General features: G+C 31.8%; 1 protein-coding gene across 9 annotated transcripts in view; it reads right to left on the bottom strand.

Annotated features, from left to right (window-relative positions):
• The window catches only part of PCDH15 (protocadherin related 15), a 1,323,555-nt gene that overhangs the window by 1,046,297 nt on the left and 262,553 nt on the right, over nucleotides 1–14,705 (bottom strand). The gene's annotated exons all lie outside the window — the stretch shown is intronic.

Raw genomic sequence — 14,705 nt, 5'->3', positions numbered from 1 at the left:
CATTTCTATATGAAATATTTTGGCATAATGAAAGATTATCTTTCAATCTCTCTCCATATATTTGCTCAGGATTATTTCTGACTGATGGTGATGCTTTGACTCATCATTAATTATTTTACTACAACTAACTTCCTAAGAAGCTTTAATGGTCATCGTTGTGGCCTTATGATAAAGATGGTACAAACCATGATTTCGTCATCAACAAACAGCCTTGCATCATGTTAGAGATATTTAGATTATGAGATTTTGCTACTGGGAGCCACTAAGGATCTGTAGCTAGCAGGAATAAAGAACAATCACAGGAGCAAGTAATCAATCTCTGATAGGCCAGATGTACGAAACAAATACAGTCTATAAAACATAATCTTTGACATCTCATTTCAAAAAAAACTCCATGAAAGAGAATCAATTTATCATTCATTCCTAGGCACACAGAGCTCACAGTGAGGTACCAAACCAAGGTCTCAAAGGATGAACTTGTCACTTTGGAAATGTTCTAAGACCACTCCACAAATTATAAAAGCTACCAACCATCAAAGAAAAAAATGAACCAATTTTCCGAAGTGATGAATCCCATAAGTTACAACAATTTTGTGGGCAGCTATGTCTCAAATAAATGGTAAATTTGACATTTTAGGTGTTACAAGTGCTGCAAACTCTGAAATGAATTGATACACTTTTTTTTAAAAGGGTGATATTTTTTTATATATCTGTACGTTCTCACTGCAGACATTTTAGTAATGTTTAAAATTATGGTATATATTATCCCTAACAAGATCAAAGTATTTGTCAGCTTATAATGGAGCTAACAAATTGATGAGCTCTACCTAAATAAGGATTGCCTTGTGAAATACAGTTGGGTAAGTTGTTAAAGGACTAAATGTGATTAAGTAGCTTCTACAAAGCAAATAATCTTCCCATATGTCCTCTGCAAATTACCTTGAGGTGATACATGTATACACACACACACACGTGTATATATATATATGTATATGTATAAGCAGTTTATATATATACGTGTGTGTATATATATATATATATACACACGTATATATATATGTGTGTGTGTATATATATGTGTGTGTATATATATATATATATATATGTTGACTCTACTGATATAAGTTAAAGAATAATTTAATCTATTGGGCAATCTACCTGTTAGCTGAGTGATCATCTGCCCATTTCAGGCAATAAGTAGATTTGGAAACTGCATATTAATGAATAAATTAAAATACCATTACTTTCAGTTTTCTTTAAATGAAATGATTAGAGAAAAAGACACTAACAAATGTTATCAAAAATTTTATATAAGATTTAGAATTCAAAGTAAATTATCTTAGAAGATAAAATCATTATATAATAGAAATCATGATTATCTTAAATTTTTGAAATATTTTTATTACTTAAATTATTCACAAATATTTTCCCTTATCAATTCATGTTTTATAATTTAATTTATTCATGATATATATTTTACTGTCCTAATGAAATCACAGCTGTGAGAAATCTTATTGTTTATTAAAGGAGACTTAGCAACTCCCAGATATATACTTGATTTTATATTATAATTAGATTTGCAAACGGAAAATTGATTAAAAGGCTGATTTATATTCTATATACAAGCATGCTTCATTTTTACAAATTGAAGGCTTGTGGTAACCTTGTGTGAACAACTCTATCAGTACTATTTTTTTTTCCAACAGCATGTGCTCCCTTCATGTCACAGTGTCACACTGTGGTAATTCTCACAATATTTCAAAAGTTGATCATTATTATTATATCTGTTATGATAGCCTGTGATCACTGATCTTTAATGTTACTATTGTAATTGTTTTGGGGGCATCACAAACCACCTCCACATAAGACAGTGAACTTAATCGATAAATTCTGTGTGTGTTCTGACTTCTCCAGTGACTGGCTGTTCCTCCTCTCTTCTTCCCCATTTACTAAGACACAACAATATTGACACTGGGTCAATTAATTACCTTACAGTGGCCCCCTAGCATTCAAGTCACTCACTGTAAATCCAAAGCTATAAATAATTAAGCTTAATGAAGAAGATATATTTAAAGACAAAATAGGACAAAATCTAGTTCTCTTGTATCAAATAGCTAAGCTGTAAATACTAAGGAGTTTCTCGAAGGAAATTCAAAATGTTATTCTAGTAAACACATAAATGATAAGAAAATGAAACAGTCTTATTGCTGATATGGAAGAAGTTTGAAAGATCTGGATGAACGATCAAACCAGGTGCAACATTCCTTTAAGTCAAAGCTGCATCCAGAAAAGAGCTCTAATTCTCTTCAATTCTGTAAAAAACTCAAAGGGGTGAGGAAGCTGAGAGAAAAAAAGCTTGAAGCTAGCAGGGGTTGGTTCATGAGGCTTAAGGAAAGAAACTGTCTTCATAACATAAAAGTGCAAGGTGAAGCAGCAAGGGCTGATATGAAGCTGCAGCAGGTTATCCAGAAAAATCTAGCTAAGATTGATTGATGAAGGTAGCTGCACTAAGCAGATATTCAATGTAAATGAAGGAATCTTCCATTAAAAGAAATTATCATCTAGGACTTTTATAGCTAGAAAGGAGAAGTCAATGCTTGACTTCATACCTTCAAAAAATAGCCTGACTCTCTTCATAGAAACTAATATAGCTTGTGACTTCAAATTAAAGCCAATGTTCACTTATCATTCAGAAAATCCTAGGGCCCTTAAAAATTTGGCTAAATCTACTCTGCTTGTGCTTTATAAATATAACAATAAAGCCTGGAGGACAGCACATCCTTCTGCAGCATGGTTTACTGAATTCTTTCAAACCACTATTGAGACCTACTTCTCAGTTTTTTTTTTTTTGTTTGTTTGTTTTTTTTTTTTTTTTTTTTTTTTTTTTNACTGCTTACAATGTTTCTAGTACCTCAAGACCTCTGATGTGGATGTACAAGGAGGTAAATGTTATTTTCATAACTGCCAATATAAAATCCATTCTGCAGCCCATAAATCAAGGAGTAATTTCTATGTTTAAGATTTATTATTAAAAAATACATTTTATCAGACCATAGCTGCCATAGATAGTGGTTCTTAAAATGAATCTTGGCAATGTACCTTGAAAATCTTCTGGAAAGGACTAAATATTCTAGATGCCATTAAGAACATTCATGATTTATAGGAAGAGGTCAAAATGTCAACAGCAACAGAATTTAGGAAAAACTTGATTCCAACTTCATGGATGGCATTGAGCCATTCAAAATTTCAATGGAGGAAGTAACTGCAGATGTGTTAGAAATAGCAAGGGAACTAGAATTAGAAGTAGAGCAGGAAGATGTGATTGAATTGCTACACTCTTATGTAACACTTAAACAGATGATGAGGTGTTTCTTATGGATGAACAAAGAAAGTAGTTTCTTGAGATGGAAAATAATCTTGGTGAAGGTACAGTAACATCTTTAAAATGATAACAAAGGACTTAGAATATTACATGTATTTAGTTGATAAAGCAGCAGCAGAGTTTGAGAAGATTGACTAACTTTGAAAGAAGTCCTGTTTTGGTTAAAACACTATCATACATTGCATAATACAGAGAAATCTTTTTTGAAAGGAAGAATCAATCAATGCAGGAAATGTTACTTTCCCTGAATTTATGAAATGGCCACTGGCACTCTAGTCTTTAGCAACTACCCTTATCAGCGAGCTGCCATCAACATCAAGGTAATACCTTCCAATGACAAAAAGATTACAAATCATTGAAGGCTCAGGTGATCATTAACATTTCCAGCCATGATATATTTTTTAAATTAAAAAAGCTTTCAAGATATATGCTATGATACAACTAATAGACTAAATTTTAGTATAAACATAATTTTTATATGTATTGGGGAAAAATCTGTGTCACCTCTTTATAGCAATATTCACTTTATTGTGGTCTGGAAACCTACATACAATACCTTCACAGTAGACTTTTTTTCCCAAATATTTTATTGCCTAATGAGAATAGCTACCTATAGAATAAAGTGACAATTATCCAATTTCCACAATACAATTTAAAAATACAAGTTCCATGGTATTGGCCCATGGTTATGATGCATGTTATTTTTAAGCTATTTACTTGCTAAAGAACATCTCTCTGATGAATTATTTCCTTGAGGTAAATGTATCATTGGAATTTTGAATAACACAATTCTTGCACAATTAAACAATGAATATCTGAAAGAAACAAATAACATATTAGTACTTATTAATTATATGAGTGTGTATGCACATATAAACTAGTTTGGGTAAAATATAAATATTTTAAAAATTCAATCACTTAGAGTTTGGAAGAGAAGCATTGAAGAGAATATCTATAGTTTGCCCAATAGCCAAAACACTTTATCCTATCACCAGCCCTTCCTCAATGGCATTCAATGTTAATAGTTTCCTGTGAATTATACTAACAATTTTCTAAGCACTAAGTAAGAAGCCAACATATTGATGGCATTTGTTTGTTATGTGAGAGATAAAATCCAATAAGATTTAGAAGTTCTCTCTTAAAGATCTAATAATCAAGCAACTTCAGGGAAAATTATTTACAAAGTGTTTACCATCTAGAAATACTTTGTTTCCTTATCACATGTACATAGTACTTTTTCCTGTTATTTACAAATATAAATATGCAGATATTCCACAAGAAGAGAGTCAGAACCTATACGACTTAATCAGCCAAGAACTGTCCTCCATTTCTGTTTACCATATAAGGCTTATTCCACTGTTTCAACTTTGAGGAGATTAAAGAGAGCCTCAAGACTTTGGAACCACAGTTATGAAACTATTCAAACTTTCTGGGATTTTTGTATTCTTCCCTAAAATGGATATGATAATGGTACTTACATCACAGTGATGCTGTGAGAATAGGTGAAATTATGTATTTATTTATATTTTTTCTTCAACTTTTAAATTCTGGGGCACGTGTGAAGGATGTGCAGGTTTGTTACATAGGTAAACGTGTGCCATGGTGGTTTTCTGCACAGATGAACCCATTACTCAGGTATTAAGCACAGCATCCATTAGATATTCTCCTTGATGCTCTCTCTCCCCGTACCTCGCTCAACAGGTGCCAGTGTGTATTGTTCCCCCCAAGTGTCCATGTGTTCTCATAGTTCAGTTCCCACTTATACATGAGAACATGCAGTGTTTGGTTGAAATTGTTTATTTATAATTCTTCACCAACATATTATTTTATTTGGAATATAAATACTGCTTTGATTATAAAGCTATATCCTAGCATCAAAACACCAAGTGATGATTATGAAAAGCAAACATTATAAAATGTTGACATTTGACAATTGCAATAAATGGGTCTCTGATTCAAAACTGTAGATTCAAATTTAGATAAACAACTTCACACATGTTAGAATACAAGGTAAAGCACAGACCATGTACTGGGGTGTGTGTGTGTGTGTGTGTGTGTGTGTGTGTGCATGTATGTGTGTGTGTGTGTTAGTCTTTATTCAGGAATAATGATGGCATTCCTTAGAAACAGTAGTAATAATTCATCCTTTTCTCAAAGTATATATTTTGTGTAAGCTCAAAGCATTTTACTTGTAATATCTCAAAAATGTTTTAACAAAAATTTCTGGTAAATATTACTAACTCAAGCTTACACATCAGGGAGTTGAGGCTTACCCAGTTTAATTGACTTTTTAAATGATACACATTTAGAAAGTGACAAAGATTTGATTCAAGCTAAGAGCTATCTGGTTCTTAAAGACATTCGTTATTCAATAAACATGAAATCACACAATAATAACAGCATTTAGTAAAATAAATTGTAAAAGAATGTCATTGGAGTAGAGAGGTAGGCATTATTAATATAATATAATATAATATAATATAATAAAAATCTTTCTTAAAAACCCTAAAACTGAATATTGGCTTACTTTCTTAAGGTAAAATATTCAATGTATATTAAATATATTAATATTTTATTGTAAGATATAGCTCATAATGGAATTAATATTGCTACATTATATATAACCAACATGAAAACTAATATATAATTCTATATAACCATTGACAAATCTTAACATATTGATCTTAATTTTATAGCTATAGTTTTATTTTAATTTTTTAATTTTAATTTTAATTTTTTATGAGTGTTAGTAGTGAATATTATAATGTCTTGAAGAAAAGTGTGCACATAATTGTGACCATTATTATTTCTTAATATTAACATTTTTCCATATTAGCTTCAAATCTCATAAAATGTAGAAGAAAAAAATAGAGATTCAGCTAAAGTTTCACTTCCTCCCTATCTACACTATGATCACTACCTCACTAAAGTTTAGTGTGAAGTAGAATCTATGTAAGTTTAGGACAAATTAAAATCCTGATTCAATATTTTTACACCCAGAGCCCTTATAAAATACCTTGCATACCACACCCATCATTACCATCATCAAAAACAGCTAAAATAAAATGTGCACTGTGACTATTTCCACAAACTACAATTTCCTTGGCTTCTTTAAGCCTCAGAGTTAAGATTGCTGAGGATGATAATCAAAGCTGCCAAGGAGATGAGCGCCAGATTTGGCTTCTATAGCCCTGTGGCTCTGACATGGTGATTCACAAATCTGTCTGCATAAAAGAATTTTCAGAGGAGTTTTTAGTAATTTTGATGCCTCCCCACTCCACTGCTATAAGCATATCAGTTATATTATGTGGTCTAACTAAATGTGCCTGCCAGAAAACTACAACAAATACCATTCCTGATGGAGAAATTTAGAACCATTCTTCTAACAATTGAGAAAAACAAAAATGCTTACTATTGCCACTTTGTTTAAAGCCCTAAAGCTGGTTCTTGCCAAAGTAGTAAGAAAAGCAGTAAAGTGCAGGAAAGAAGCAACAAACTTTAATTTTCATGAAGGTTTAAAAAAACTTGTTCAAAATAATATATTTTTAGTTGGAATGAAAACTGGCTTCTTATCTCACAGATTAAAATTAGATATAATAATCAAAATTTTTAATGATGGACCTAAATCGGAAGAAAATATATTCAATGATACATTTTCACATAAGGAGTGCGAGAAAAGTGCATACTAGAGTCTAGAAATATGTATGTTAATTGGCATATATAAAGGAAAACTCTTAGTCTTTAATGGGATAAAACATAGAATTTTTTAAACATATTTATTTAACATTTGATTGACTTCCTGTTGATGCCAAACAAATTAAATTATGCCATCAATACTTGAAGGAAGTTATATCTAAAGGAACAAAATATTCCTGGAGGCTCTCTCCAAGAATATTTTATATCTGAGATAAAATTTCCCCTGAGGTTTCAGATGGATATACACAGGCAGGTTGAATTTAAGCACAGCATTGACTTCCAACATCTTTTCTGACTTTTAAAGGGCACTTGCAAAATGAGGGAGTAAGGTCTCTATGATCTGTGGTGGTTTCACATGCCTTTGATACTTCTTGTTTTCCTCTAGGGTAAAAGGAGAACATAGTTCAGCAGCTTCATATCAGGGGTCTTTTGAGGAATTACTCAGCAGGGCCAGTAGGAATTAAAGAGGAAGGACAGGCAGACCTGTTCTTCTCTGAAATAATGAATGTAAGGAAGTTCTTTTACCTCTTCTCTGCTTTAAGGCATAAGAATAAGGTTTCTACAGAGTTTCTCAGAAGAAATATTTAGTTCATTTTCTATTTGATTTCCAAGTTGTGAATGTTAGGTAAATAGTTTAGTCTGTGCTTTTCTTTTTTTAATTAGTAATTTAGGAGCTTTGCACATATGAAGATATAGAAATAGCATGAAGTTCCTCACTCTTGACTTATCAAAAAGATCTTTTGTTTTTTGCTCTTCTAGATCTTGTCTCCTAAATTTGCAATCCTGATGCAAAGAATTCAAAGTTAATCTGCTAAGTGGGACATCATAATTAACACTGTAAATCATCAGTAGTTATACATGATACTGTCTACTTCAAAAAACAGTGTACCTGGTATCTATTCAATATCATAAATGGATTAGGCTGTACCTCAATATTTAAAGATTATACTGAATTAGAGAATAAATTGAAATCATATTCAATCAATTGGTGGGAATTTTGACATATCTGTCTTAAAGCCAATGTCTTAAATATCAAAAATATGTTTTTGTTTATAAGTGTTTTCTGAAAAGTGTTTCGAAGTAATGGGTAGGAGTATTCCCATTTAAAATTTAAATATCACATATAGTGCAGTAGTAATGTATATTTGAAAATACCAGGATTGCCTAAATGTAAGTGTCACGAGGGCAGATTTCTTTTCTGTTTTGTTCCCAGCTATATTGTCAGAGTCCAGAATGGTGCCTGGTTCCTAAGAGTGTTCATATGATAGATGCCTAAGCCTGAATTATTTAATACAGAATTCATATGATAGTGTTTTTCTTTAGTATGAAACAATAGCTTAAAAACAATAAGAGAAAGGACGTCATCTTTTTTTAGTCATATATTTAAGAAATGGACATTTAAGAATATCACATTTCCGAGTATTGTGAATAGATACAATGAGCAATTATTTTTATCCTGGAGCTAAAATAATTAAAGTTTGCTTCATATAGCCTGGCACAGTTTCTCACTGTTACCTTTTAAAGTAATGTTATAGGAGCCACTTTTTAAAGAATTTTTCCCTGTAGTCTCATAAAGTCAGAAAATGGGGGCTTCCCCACAGTTTTGTTTTAACTATTTTTAAGGAGGCAGAAAGGGATTTGGAAAACTCCTTACTTAAAAACCGGTGCAAAACTTAATTTCTCTTCAAGGCTTTAAAGGGTAATGAATAAAAGTAAATTTATCACCACTGCCCACACCCCAATGACTAGACTTCCACGTAAGCAATCTAATGAGAAATCTCATTCTTTCCAATAATATGTTATATTTATATTTCAAAAACTTTCCTTACACTATTTTACTTAAAATGAATAATGGATGTAAAATAGATTAAGAATCTGCTATTCAGTGATTATACTTAGTTTTCCATTTTATTTCTTTACGGTCAAAATTTGATGCAAAGTCCACAAAAAGTGCCATTCAGAACAGACATGTCTTCTACTTAATTAAAAATATAGCAACCCAAAGATCTCTTGTTGCAGTCTTGGCAGTTAGTTTCACAAGAAGACAAAGACATTGGAAAGTGAATTAGTATCATGTACTATCTCCATAGCCATGAACTGTCAGTTTATATGTTTAACCAGAGTATGAGGTTCAGAGCATTGCTGTCCAAAATCAACATGCCAAGTTGATTTTATTTCTAATCTAGCTCAATTAGATACAAGGAAACCCACAGTAACCAAGATGCAAGTGATGCTGTCAGAGGAATTTCCTCTGATGTATTTTGTCTTTCTGAGTTGGAGTTTCAGACCTCAGAGAAAGTGTTTTTTTTCCCCTGGACCAAACCTTATCTTCCTATAATGTAATCATCCAGGGAAAACTGAAGCTAACAGCCACTCTCTTGAATTTATTCTGGCTTATATTCAAAAACAATCTATTGCTCTTAAAAAGTACTTAAGCTTTACTTGATGAAAGCTTTTGGACGGTCAAAATAAACATGTTTCAAATATTGCCTCCAAATAAAAGTAAAAACAATTTCAGGACTTCTATAAATAGACATTCTATTGCTTTCCAAAGAAAAGAACTTTTAGAATACATTTTTAATGAATCCTTTTAATGAATGATTATGATGAATGTATACATTCTTAGACCCTAAGTATCCTAAAATCTAATTTAGTTCAATTTGGAGAATTTCCTCCAGGTGACATGAAAGAGATAAATCATGTCTTCAGTTCATACTTTATACTTGGGCAGGAGGTATCTTGAAGTAAATATGACTGTCTAAAAATGATTCACCTTTATATTTATATATTCACCAATAAAAAAATACTTCCAGGTAAAAGGAAAGAGTAATGTATAGTATGGATTCCAGAATTTTTATATACTATCAAACTTCATTATATTATAGAAATTCATTATTCTTTACAATCTGGACAGGAAATTATTTTAAAATACAATGTTACATGTAATAACAAACATACCACTTTCAGGGTATTTTTCAATCACAACTTTCTTCAGCTATCAGTTAATAAAATTGATTATCAGTTTTTCATATTCACAAATTCTAAAAGGAAACAACAAACATTAAATTATCAAAATGATTTTCTTTGTGATAATTTTATATAATTTTTATAAGTGGATAATGTGTTAGTTATAGTCCTTATTGGTGGGAAATTATTTTATGTTTCAGCTTAATTTATTGCTTGGAGATAAGTTATTTATAACTAAAAAAATACATAGAATGGGGAATTTAGTTAATTTATTATGTTCCAGTGAAGTAGCATCAAGAAATTTATGACTTATGATTTTATGTGCCTCAAAATGATACAACTGCACAGTCAAGTCAGTTTTACTATAATCAGGTATCAGAATAACAAGAAAACAGTGTGAAAGGATGTTCCAGTACTCTTTTTATTTATTATTTTTGGTAGGTAGTAAACTTATATCTATAAAATTACCTTTGTTAGATTAAATAGTTTATACAGGAGATAAATTAAGTCCATGGGGATAATTTCAAAAGAAAAGGCTATCAATGCCAATTACTAAGAGAGACACATTAAATCAAATAACCAAATGAATTCACATTCCACTTTATACTAGGATTTGGATGAGGAAAGCCAAACACAAAGTAACACTGACTTTTCCAACTTCACTTAAAATAAAATATCAAATGAAGATAAAAACATAGAGTCATCATGGGCTGAACACTAAGGCGTGTGTGTGTGTGTGTGTGTGTGTGTGCGCGCGCGCACGCGCGCGGCCTGTGTATATGTTTCTGACTTTCATCAATAGTTCTTAGACATATTTAATCCCTCAGGACCAGATTCTCAAGAGTCTAACTCTTCTCCATCGCTACAAGTCAGTGTTGAGACAGTGTTTAAAATCTCCAAACACAGTTTCAAGAGAGAAACAGGCTTTAACGAGAAGATGTGGGACTACAAAGAGACATGCTGAAGTGATTAGCCAAAATATTTGAAATGTCTTGAAAGTAATAGTTTTCTTAGTGTAATATGAATTTAAAATAAATATGATTCTATGTGCTCTAAGAACTAAAACCAAATTCTTATTTGCATATCAATTGAGTTATTTTTCTATTTTTCATATCACTGTTTAAAAATACACATTGAAATGAGTCTGGTTTCTGTTACATATCTGGCTTAAAATGAAGTATTTATCACATAATTTTATGTAAAATATCACCTCTAATTCTCTATTTCCTTCATTCTGTTTCTTTGTCCTAATAGTTTTAATAATCACACATCTAATATTCATTTGTTAATTTACTCTCTTCTCTTAAAGATTGTCAATCCTTTGAAAGCAGAGATTTTGTTTAACTGACAGCTTTATTGCCAGCAACCGATACAATAAATGAATGACTTATCTTGAAAATTAAATACTAAAATAACCAAAAAACAAGTTGTTGATTTTTGGGCTATCAGTGGTAGAATGTATTAAACTGGCAGATATCCTATTCCTAGGAATATTTCATACTTGCAGGGGCTTCAAGAAGGATGAAGAAAAACAAACTTGAGTTTGAGTGCTTGACTGTCACATGAAATCTTGATAGAGGTCATTTGAAAAAAAAAAAAGAATAAATTTTACCTCAGTATAATACTGCCACATCAAAATCATGCTGTATGAAGCAAATAATATTAGCATGAAAAAGACTATTTTATAACTACTCCACTGGGAACAAGACAGAGGTTTAGAATACACAGAATTTTGCTGGCTTTAGTTGTAAACAGATTAGCTGGATGAAAACAGAATCTAGTAGAAAGGAAAATAAAAGAAGACAGGAAGGAGAGAAATAATAATAAGAGAAGGGTCATTCCTGATACTCCACAGTGGTAGAGAACAAGTAGTAAACATAGTACTCAATATGAAAATAACACAATTTTAAGATGATGGCAAATTCATCTGGACACCAAATATGTTCATATTTGTGTAACTGTAAGACAGACATAGAGTTATTTCTGGAAATTGGCTTTGCTTCTCACTATTCCATACATCCTGAAGCTTGACAGTAGGGTTCTAAGGGAAAAAACTCCGAGAACGCAACAAGGGCCAAGTTCCTACACACGGGAAGATAGAAATCTTAAGAACATGATAGGGATAAATAAAATGTGAATACATTTTTTTCTCTTCCTGGCTGGTAAGGCTGCATCCAGTTATGCTTTCCTTATTAAATTTTCAACAGTGTAGCGTATGTGAGAGAGATGGTTAACTTCACCTAAAAATACCCAACAAAATAGCAAATACACATACACAATCTCTCTCACTGTTTCTGTCTCTCTCTCTCTCCCCCTGCCCCCAACTTAATGTAATAAGAAGCTATTTTCAGAATAAATAATTCAATGACTTACATTCATTAGCATTGTTTTTGAATATCACAAACATAGCGGCAGATTATTTTACCAAAAGTTAATGGCAGTTAACTTTTAAGTAGTTCAAAGACCTACATAAATGAGACATTTCATTTATAGATAACAATAAGAAAATATTAATCCTCTAAGGGCAGGAGACTGATCTATTTCATTTTATTTTATTTAAAAAAATAATTTTCCACCATCCAGAGAAACACTTCTTAAGTTGACTTGTAAATTTGTAGAGCTAAAAGACTTTTTGGCTTTCTCATTACATGTCTAATATTTGCATGAAGAGAAATATCAAACTCCCGTTTTTATAGTTTGCACCAGAAAACGCAGCTAAGAATTATTAGCTATTTTGCAATAACTTAGTTGCCTTAAGAATGGTCTAGTTATTGGTCAGGTGCTGTGTCTCATGCCTGTAATCCTAGTACTTTGGGAGGCCAAAGTGGGCAGATCATTTGAGGTCAGGAATTTGAGACCACCCTGGTCATCATGGTAAAACCACATCTCTACTAAAAAATACAAAAATTAGACAGGTGTGGTGGGACGTGTCTGTAATCCTAGCCACACAGGAGGCTGAGGCAGGAGAACTGCTAACCCCGGAGGAGGAGTTTTCAGTGAGTGAAGACCGGGGGAGCCTGGGCAACAGAGTGAGACTCCATCTGAATAAAAGAAAGAATGATCTAGCTAATATTTTTGCAAGGTTTCCTTTCTCTCTGTTTACTTTGGAGAAACAGATTTTGAAAGGAAATTCACAGGCTTTTGACATTTCTGTCCACATTTCTAATATAACTGGAAACTGTGGGTATTAAATTGTGAGGTTTGTGTGTACACAAACATAAATCTTGAATAAGGCTCTTTTAAATGTCTGTTCTTTTAAATATTACAGATGTTCTTTTTATTGCATGTGTTAGTTTGGGACAGCAAAGAACTAACAAAATTCCCTAGGGACCACACAAGAAAGAAAGGACAGAGCTCAGCCAAGAGCACTACTTGCTTTTGACTGAAAGGAATCAGACAACTAGAGTTAAGCAGAAAGTCAATTGAGGCACTGCTTCCTCTGCACTTCTAGATTGAATCAAATTCTGTTGAAACATCTAAAACTGATATATAAAAAGTCTCTAATGTTCTAAACTCCTTGGATCTTTTTGGAGCACATCACATCAACATATACTTGCAATTATTAATGAAGTCACATGAAAATTTCCATGATGAAGAGATGCCATTTAAAAAGATACACACTTACAGTACTTATTTTGTATAGATTTATATAAACAAATTTGATACAGATACAATGTTAAATTTTTCAGTTTTTATTCTAAGTGATTACATCACTTTCGCACCCTAAATTAACTGATTCGTATGCAAATTCATTAAAATGAAATTCTCTCATTCTATTGACATCATTTTAACAATACAATAAGAAAATATTATGAAGAAAATTGTAAAAATTTAAAACTAGGTCAAAAGAGAAATGCGATGTGATTTTAAATTAAATGAAAATAAATTATAAACTATTCTCACTTAGACTTAATCAAGAAGAAATACATTTTTTGAAAATTAATAGATGTTTCATTTGAATATTCACAATGCTTACCATGCAATGCTATTAAAAACTGATGGATTTCATGTGCAAAAAAAAAGGCTGGCCTTTTCTTTTTTGTGTTTCATAGTATTAGTCCTTCCTTCAGTTAAATAGTTAACTACAGGAAAAGAAAATAAAACTACATATATTCCAGGCAAAATGATAACTTATTTCTATTTGGCAATAAAATTCAAATAATTTGTATATAAAATTTCCAACGAAATATCATATTCTGCTCTCCCACATCAAGGTTTGGTATTCAAGCATTCCCTCTGGGAAATTTTGCTCATGTCACTGAATCTAAAGACTGTCCACAATTAGTATTTTTTAAATAGCTTTGTTGAGTCTTAATTGTCATACAGTATACATCACATTTGTAAAGCATACCATTTGGTGAGCTTAATGTATGTAAACATGAAACAACGATTACAATCAAGATAAAGGACACACGTATCACCCCTAGAAGTTTTTCTCGGGCTGTGTTAAACCTTTTCCTCCTCCTGCTCCTCTCTGCTTTTGCCATTCTAGACTTTCAATAACCTCCTCTCTGTCACGTTAGATTAGTTTGTGATTTCCAGAATCATACATTTGTGGGCTCATAGAGCATGTACTGTTACTTTTGTCTGAGTTTATTCACGCAGCCTATTTTTTATATTTATCCATGTGGTTGGGTATATCACTATTTCCTTTCCCTGA

This window comes from Cebus imitator, unplaced genomic scaffold (assembly GCF_001604975.1).
Source record: "Cebus imitator isolate Cc_AM_T3 unplaced genomic scaffold, Cebus_imitator-1.0 Scaffold97, whole genome shotgun sequence".
NCBI classification, from domain to species: Eukaryota; Metazoa; Chordata; class Mammalia; order Primates; family Cebidae; genus Cebus; species Cebus imitator.
The sequence above is the reverse complement of the archived record's forward strand: the minus strand, read 5'-3'. Positions and strand labels throughout refer to the sequence as shown.